This window comes from Pteropus medius, unplaced genomic scaffold (assembly GCF_902729225.1).
Source record: "Pteropus medius unplaced genomic scaffold, Ma_sr-lr_union100, whole genome shotgun sequence".
Lineage (NCBI taxonomy): Eukaryota > Metazoa > Chordata > Mammalia > Chiroptera > Pteropodidae > Pteropus > Pteropus medius.
This window is the reverse complement of record NW_024349801.1, coordinates 453616-462395: the sequence shown is the minus strand read 5'-3', so window position 1 is coordinate 462395 and position 8780 is coordinate 453616. Positions and strand designations below refer to the sequence as shown.

Below are 8780 nucleotides of genomic sequence, written 5' to 3'. Positions count from 1 at the left end.
GAACTCTATGGGACACAATTAAATGTAAAAATATCCATGTCGTAGGGGTACCTGAAGGAAAATGAGAAGTTGAAGAGCTATTTGAAGAAATAACGATGGAAAACTTCTCTCACCTGGCAAAGGAAATAGACATACAACCCCAGGAAGTTCAGAGAGTCCAAAAAAAAGAAAAAAAAAAAGATGAACCCAAAGAGGCCCACACCAAGACACATCATAATTAAAATGCCAAAGGTTAAATACAAAGAAGGACTCTTAAAAGCACCAAGAGAAAAACAGTTAGTTACCTACAAGGGAGCACCCATAAGACTGGCAGCTGATTTCTCAAAAGAAACTATGCAGGACAGAAGGGCTTGGCACAAAATATTCAATGTGATGAAAACTCAGGATCTACAACTAAGAATTCTTTATCCAGCAAAGCTATCATTTAGAGCCGCAGGACAGATAAAGAGCTTCCTAGACAAAAATAAGTTAAGAGAATTTATCATCACCAAGCCAGTATTACAGGAAATATTAGAGGGACTTCAAGAAGAAAAAACATGTATCAAAAACAGGAATAAAGAATGATAATAACTACATTCCTATTAACAAGTACTCAAATGGAAAAGAATTAGGCGCTCCAACCGAAAGATAGGGTTGCTGAATGGATAAGAAAACAAGACCCTCTACATATGCTGCCTACAAGAGACTCATTTCAGATTAAAAGACACAGACAGAATGAAAGGAAGGGGATGGAAAAAAATATTGCCTTGATGGACCTAGAGGCTACTGCGCTGAATGAAGTCAATGAGAAAGAGAAAGACAAATATCACCTTTTCATGTACATGTGGAATCTAAAGAACAACATATACAACAACAACAGAAACAAACTCATAGATACAGAGAATATTTTGAGGGTTATTATTATTATTATTATTTTTAGGTGAGGCAACCCTTGGTTGACCTCACAGATTACAAGGACCTCATCAGTTTAAAATCCCTTATTTTTTTATTTTTTATGCCTACAGCACCTGGTCTTCCTAGGTGGTCTTCCATCCAAGTACTAACCAGGCCCGACCCTGCTTAGCTTCCGAGATCAGATGTTTTCGGGCTTGTTCAGGGTGGCATGGCTGTAGACTTTTGAGGGTTATTAGATGGGAGGGAGATTGGGGGGATAGTGAAAAAGGGCAAAGAGATTAAAAAGTACAAATGGATAGTTACAAAATAGGCATGGAGATATAAAGTGTAGCACAAGGAAAATAGTTAATGTAATAAATATGTAAGGGGAAGTGGGGTACTAGATTTAGTGGGCTGGTCAATTTGTGAGTTATAGAGATCTCTAATCACTATTCTGCACAACTGAAACTAATATATTATTATTGTATGCCAACTATAATGTTTAAAAAATGTATTGAATTATACAATGTAAATACAAGCAACTAATTGTCTATTATAGTTCAATAAAGCCAGAAAAAAAAAAAGCCAGTGATACAGAAGAAGTTGCCCCAGGAGAGTAATGTGGTCATATTTCAGTTTTAGAAAGATCACTTTGTTGGTTGAATGGAGTATTTCCAGACCAAAGAAAGGCAGACCTAGCGGGACGTTACTACAGTGCAGTAGTGTGGTTAGTAAGTCAGCCTTGGGAGTCTGCAGACCTTGGTTTAATGCCAAGTTCAAAGTCATAATGTGAGACTTTCACTTGACCTCCTTCTACCTCAGATTCCTAACCTCGGGACAAACTTTACTGGCCTGCGATCTGTGTGGTTACAGAAGGCCCCACATCAGAAGGGCTCTGCACTTGGTTTAATGCTCTACTGTCCCTCTCTTAAAATTCTTAATTTTTAAACAAGGGGCCCCACCTTTTCCTTTTGCACTGGGCCCTTTATGTAACTGGTTCTGCCTCATCTCTAAGTGGGTATAATAATAGCACTTATAATGATCATCGGATTATTGGGAAGATTAAATAATCAAATGGATGTTGAAAGCACAGTGTATGCCGCAAAATCCTCCATAAATGGAAGCTATTTTTATTACCATCCTTATAACTCCCCTGCCCCAGGGGAGGAGGGGCTTGAAATAAGGGACCAGCAGAGGAGACAAGGGAGAAGGAAAGCAAGGGACAGAATGGACGGGATGTCTCTCAGGAGGGTGGAGAAGATGCATGAGAAGGATACAGGAAGGCTGACTAGGCAAGGTGCCCTCACTCAGGCCAAGACAGGCAGAATCTTTCATAAATGGAAAACAACCCATAAATATCCACAAGGCTTTAAACTAAAGCACCTTCAACATTCATCTCCAGATACAACCCTTCTAAAAATAAAGTCTCATTGCTACTTCTATATGAGTTTCAGCAATTTCAGAACATAGTGCAAGAAAGGCTAAAGTGTAATATGTGGCCTATGATTACGAAAAGTTAGAGAGAGCAAGTAAAAAATGCAATACTTTGAGAAAAGAGAGCACATGTGGTCAGGTTTCAACAAACTATCTAAGTTCTAGTCAAATTAATCCAAGACATCTATAAGCCAGAAATTTAAGAAGGCTGAGTGAATGTTAAGAAATATTACCCAAGTAAACAAAAGTATTAGGTTGAACTACTTGAAACTGCCATTTCTGTAGTAGTTTCTTATAGCTTAACTCATCATTTCCTGAAAATCTAGACAGCTATTTAAAAAGAAAAACTAACCTAAAACATGACAGTAGAAAAAAGAAGCTTTGCCTTTTATAAAAGCTAATTTAGGAATCTTTAAAAGGGCATCATTTATTACCTTTATGTTCAGAGAAAAATAAATACTAATTTTTTAATGTAATAATTCAGGAAGAAAGCAAATATTTTACTAGAAGACATCACAAGTGTGGGTCCAGAGAAGCAATAATGGATGAACAAATATCCTGGCAAAAACAATAGCTAAAGAAAATATGTGTGGGTAAAGAAATAAATACTATAATAAAAATAGTTTTATGTTTGAATTACAGGCACATTATAGCACATGTTCAATAATACAAAAAAGCGGCAATTTATTAAAACATGAGCTTTGCTAATAAAAAAGCAAATTAGTGACTGGGTAATTCCTCTATTTATTATTTATTGAGCTAATAACAAATGCACAAAGAAATGAGACAGAAGGCTTTAAAACCTATTGGAACTCTCTTTGTGGAATTGGGCCAATCAGATCTTGCAGGCAGTTCTCACTCATGATATAAAAGCCCTCTAGAGCATTCAGATGGGCTTTTTAAAAATATACACAGCTGCTTGACACCAGGATGCCACTATGGGGTGGGTTAAATGGCTACCAACAGATACAAAGCTTCCAGCACTTTTTAATTCTTTAATCTTTTTCATTTTAGGTCTAATGATATATTTAAAATGGGATGGGAGTTTGAGGATGGGTTTTGATGCCTCCCCAAAAAATATTAACAAATACTGAGGACTAAATTTAAAGTGTCAAAATATAGAAAAATCAAAGATAAAAAGTAACCAAAGGGTTCAGATGATCTATTCTGAGAGCTCATCTTAATCTATCAGCAGCTTTTGACACAGTGATTTTTTCCTTCTTCTTAAAGTACTGTTTCTGTGTAGCTCCTGACACCTAATTCTCCTGGTTTTATCTCTACTTTCACTGGCCTCCACTCCTGTCTCCCTTGCTAGATGATCTACCCCGTCTCAACTTCTATCTGTTAGAGTTCCACAGGGATCAATCTGAAAATTTCTCATCTCTCTCTATGCACTTAGATAATCTCACCCATGCCTGTGGCTTTAAATAGGACCCTCAATGTAGCTCTCCAGCCTCTATCTCTCCCCTGAGCTCCCAGCATGCATCAAGCTGCCCAATCCACATGGGTCTGAGAAAGCAGGAAATCCTGCCATTTGTGATAACTTGGATGACATATTTATCATATCTTCTTTATCCATCCATCCATTGACAGACACTTAAGTTGTTTCTATACCTTGGCTATTGTGAATAATGCTACAATGAACATGGAGATGCAGATATCTCCCTGAGATCCTGTTTTCATTTCTCTTGAATATATACCCAAAAGTGGGATTGCTAAATTGTATGGCAGTTCTATTTCTAGGAAACTCTGTATTGTTTTCCAAAGTGGCTGAACCAATTTACATTCCCACCAACAGTGCACAAAGTTTTCCTTTTCTCTACACACTTACCAAAATTTATCTTTTATCTTTTTTATAATAACAATTCTAACAGGTGTGAGGTGATATCTCATTGAGATTTTGATTTGCATTCCCATGATAATGAGCAATGTTAAGCAGCTTTTCATGTATCTGTTGGTTATTTCTGTATCTTCTTTGGAAAAATGAAGTAAACTATTCAGTTCCTCTGCCCTTTTATAAATCAGTTTTTTTTTTTTTTTTTTTTTTGCTATTGAGTTACAGGAGTTCTTTACATATTCAGTATATTAACCCCTTATCAGATACATGATTTGCAAATATTTTCTCCCACTCCGTACTTTTCCTTTTCATCTTGTTGATTGTTTCTTTTGATGTACAGAAGCTTTTTAGTCCGATATAGTCCCACTTGATTTTTGCTTTTGTGCCTTGTGCTTTTGGTATCTTATCCAGGAAACCTCTGCCAAGACCAATGTCAAGGAGTTTTTCCCTTCAGGGAACATTTTCAATGTTGACAATGTGAGTAATAAACTGTATACTCATTGGAATCTACATGTCAATGTAGGGATCCCAATATCCATAAATTCCTGGCGGGGAAGGAGGAGCTGCCAGGCTCCCAGAAGGGCATGCTGGTATCTATATGAAGCATAGAACAATTAGATGAACTTTAAAAACATGTCAGCTGGGGACGGGGGAGGAATATGTGACAGAATAGATTCTGTATTATTTATATAATGATCTGCCCTATTTCTAGTGTTGTTTTTTTTTAAGTCTATTTTATCTGTTATTAGTCTTTCTTTGGTATTTGCATTATATGTCTTTTATCATTCTTTTGTTGTTGATCTTTCTATACGCTTAGGTTTTATATATGCCTCTTATAAATGGCTAATTTTTAAATCATTTTTAAAATCCAATCAGAGAATCTTTGTCTTTCAATTGGAACATTCGATTCATTTATATTTATTGTAACTTTACATAGAGATTTATTTGTAAAATCTTTTGTGCTATCTGTTCTTTGCTTTCTCTTTCCTTTCTTGCCTTTATTTAAGGAACTGTTTTCTGTCTTCTCATTCTATTGTTTTCCTCTACTAATTAGACTATTATATACTCTATATTCTTTTAGTAGTAACACTAGATACTTTCACATGCATAATTAACTAATCCAGTGCTAACGTGGTCCATGTTTTTACCCTCCTCAGGAACAACACAGGACTTCAGATCTCTTTAACCCTAATTACTCCTCCTCCAGACTTATAGGTTATTTTTGCTGCGTATTTTTACTCTGTTTTGTTTTTTGATCCAAAAATCTTTAGTATTGTTTATACAATCATCTTTGTCCAGATTTAACCATATATTTATTATTTTCTTTGCTCTTCATTTTTTATTGTATCTCAGACTTATCTGGGATCATTTTACTTTTGTCTAAAATACATTCTTTAGACCAGAAGTGTAAATTGAGCCCATGTGTAATTCTAAATGTTCTGCTAGCCAGAATGAGGGAACAGTTATTTTGTTCCTCTCTCCCATAAAAGTAGAACCTCTGCTACAGCACTTTCCCCTTGCTGGAGTCCAACTAGTGATTTTCTTAAAAGATTATAAGATTTTCTGTTTCATCAGAGCACCAGAAAAAAAAATTAATCCAAAATTCTGACACATGCTACAAGATGGATGAAACTTGAAGACATTATGCTAAGTGAAATAAACTAAATATAAAAAAAAACCAACAAATATTGTATGATTCCACTTACACAAAGTAGAATGATAGTTGTTAGGTAGGGGTTGGGGGAGAAGAGGCAGTAGGAAGTTAGAGTTTAACGGATATAGAGTTTCATCAGTTTGGAAAGATGAAAAAATTCTGAAGATGGATGGTGGTGATGATTGAAAACAACAATATGAATATATTTGATGCCACTGAACTATATGCTTAAAACAGTTAAAATGGCAAATTTCATGCTATGTATGCCTTATCACAATAATAAAAATTAAAATTCAGCTATATATTTCTCAGAGACATACATAAAACAAAAGAACACAAAAAGATAAAAAATAAAGAGCAGGGAAAAAATTCCAAAGAAACCTAAAACAACATTATTAAAAAACAGACAAAACAGATATTAAAAGAAAAATTGATAAAGGAGCATCAATAACAAAAAGAAAAATTTGCTAGGAAGGCATAACAATCCTTAACTTGTATATCTAATAATAAAAATAAAAATATATAAAATGTATAAAGAAAATTTACAATGAGAGATTTAAATCATCGCTTTCAAGAAGTGACAGATCAAGAAAGTTAAAAGAACTGTAATAACAAAAGATTTAAGCATCATAAATAACAAGCTGGAAATAATAAAACAACAAAGAACTCTGCACCTGACAATTACAGAACACACATATTTTCTACCAACTGAAATAGAAAACAAAAAGGACATACAGCATATCATAAAGAATGTCTGAAAAAAATTGATATCATATAAAGTACATTCCAAAAACACAATGCAATAAAATTGGCTGTTCACAGAAAAAGATAGTCTCCAAAACTGGCCCATGAAATACTAGTGGTCAGGTAATTCAAAACAATCCTCCAAGGACAACTAATAAAGCTGAATTATACATGATTTTTAAAAATCCTCTTAAAAGTAGAAGCCAAAAAGAGAATGAAGAATTACCAAACCAAAATCTAGGAGGTTAGAACCCAGAGAAGTAAACCATCATTCAATATGCCTTTTATCTGGGTGGCATTTAACAATTCATAAGGTAAAAATGCAAAAACTGAGTTATTGTTATGAAATGAATGAGATAAAAAGTGAAAATGCAAAATCCATGCTGAGCAGAAAGTCTGATAAACAATCCTCCACTTCAGGCTGGGATGGTACCTTAAAACTTTGCTTCATCTAGATGATTCTGAGACTGTCAAGCCTCAAACTTGCTATAAGGTAGTCTGAAACTAGTAGAGTTCCCAGACTACCAGTATAAGCAAATAAATATTCTCTCTAGAAGATTCAATTATCCTATGTCTCAAAATTTTCCTACAAATAGGTTTTCAAATACAATGACCAGAATACAGTTAAAGAGAACTAAGCGAGCACAGAAGAAGAAAGAGAATATTAGCAAGAACAAGGAGGGGAAAAAAGATGTAATAGAAAGACTTCAACACAAGAACCTTAAATATTAAGGTTTTCAGATCCAGACTATAAAATCACTATTTTTACTATTATCAAAGAAATAAAAGAGGAGCTTGAAAACATCTTCAGGGAACTGCATACTTTAAAAAGTGGTATCACACAGACGTGAAAAGGAATCAAATGGCAGTTGTAGAACTGAAAAGCAATAAACAAAATGAAAAGTTCGATGAACAGATTTAACAGCAAATTAGACACAGCTGAAGAGATCATGGATGAACCAAAAGATAAGTCAGAAAAAAACTGTTGAGGATTAAGCATAAAGAGGAAAAATATGTGTATGGAAAATGTAGATGAAAAGAAATGACCTAGGGAATACAGTGAGAATGTCTGATATACATTTAATCAGAATTCTAGCTAAGAGGATAAAAAGAATAAACAGAGGCAATACATGAATATATAATAACTGAGAACACTCCAGAACTTATGAAATTCACCAACTCTTAACTTCGCAAAGCTTAACAAATCCCAAACAAGATTAATATTTTTTTAAATCCACACCTAGACACTATGTGAAACTACAGAAAGTTAAAGAGAAAAATAATCTTAAAAAGAAGCCAGAGAAAAAGAGACATTATCTTCAAAGGAGCAACAGCTAGCCTGACTACTAACATCTCAAGAGAAAATATGGATGCTAGGAAACAGTAGAATGATATTATCAGTGTGATGAAAGAAAATACTAGCAACCTACCATAATGGTATAAAGCCATTATATCTTCATATATTGCCTCTGTTCATACCCAGCAAAAATAGCCTTCAAGAATAAAGATGAACAGTAGAGAAAACTCCATTTACAGAAATAACAAAGAAGATAAAATATTCAGAAATAGATTTAACAAAAAATACATAAATCCTATATAAGGAAATTTATAAAACACTCCTGAAAGACATAAAAATAAACTCGAACAGACAGAAAAGCATCCTAAGAACATCTCTTGTTCTTAGAAAGGATAGATAAATATCATAAAGATGTCAGTTCTCCCTACGTTAATTTAAAATTGTAATGCATTCCCAGTAAAAAAGACCAACAAGATTTTTTAAGGAACTAGGCAAGATGACAGTAAAATTGATATAAAAAAAATTGTTTAAGTAAAAGAATTAGGAAAATAATAAAAATAAATGCTATAGGTAAAGCACAGAGAATTTTTAGGGCAGTAAAAATACTCTGTATGATATAATAATAACACATACATGTCATTATACATGTGTCCAAACTCATAGAATGTACAACACCAAGAGTGAACCCTAATGCAAACTATGAAATTTGGTCGATTATGTGTCAATTTAGGTTCATCGGTTCTAACAAATGTACCATTCTGGTGGGGAATGTTGGTAATGTGTGGGTCAGCAGGTATGTGGGAAACCTCTACATTTTTCAACTGTGCTATGAACCTAAAACTACTCTGACAAATAAAGTCTTTAAAAATAGATAGAAAGACAGATAAGACAGACAGACAGATAAGAAAGAAAGGGAAGGAAGGAAGGAAGGAAGGAAGGAA

The 8780-nt window shown here is 34.1% G+C and overlaps 1 pseudogene; it reads right to left on the bottom strand.

Moving 5' to 3' along the window:
• Positions 1–995: 995 nt before the first annotated feature.
• LOC120581129 (uncharacterized) lies at positions 996–1114 on the bottom strand (annotated as a pseudogene).
• Between the last annotated feature and the right edge of the window lie 7666 nt (positions 1115–8780).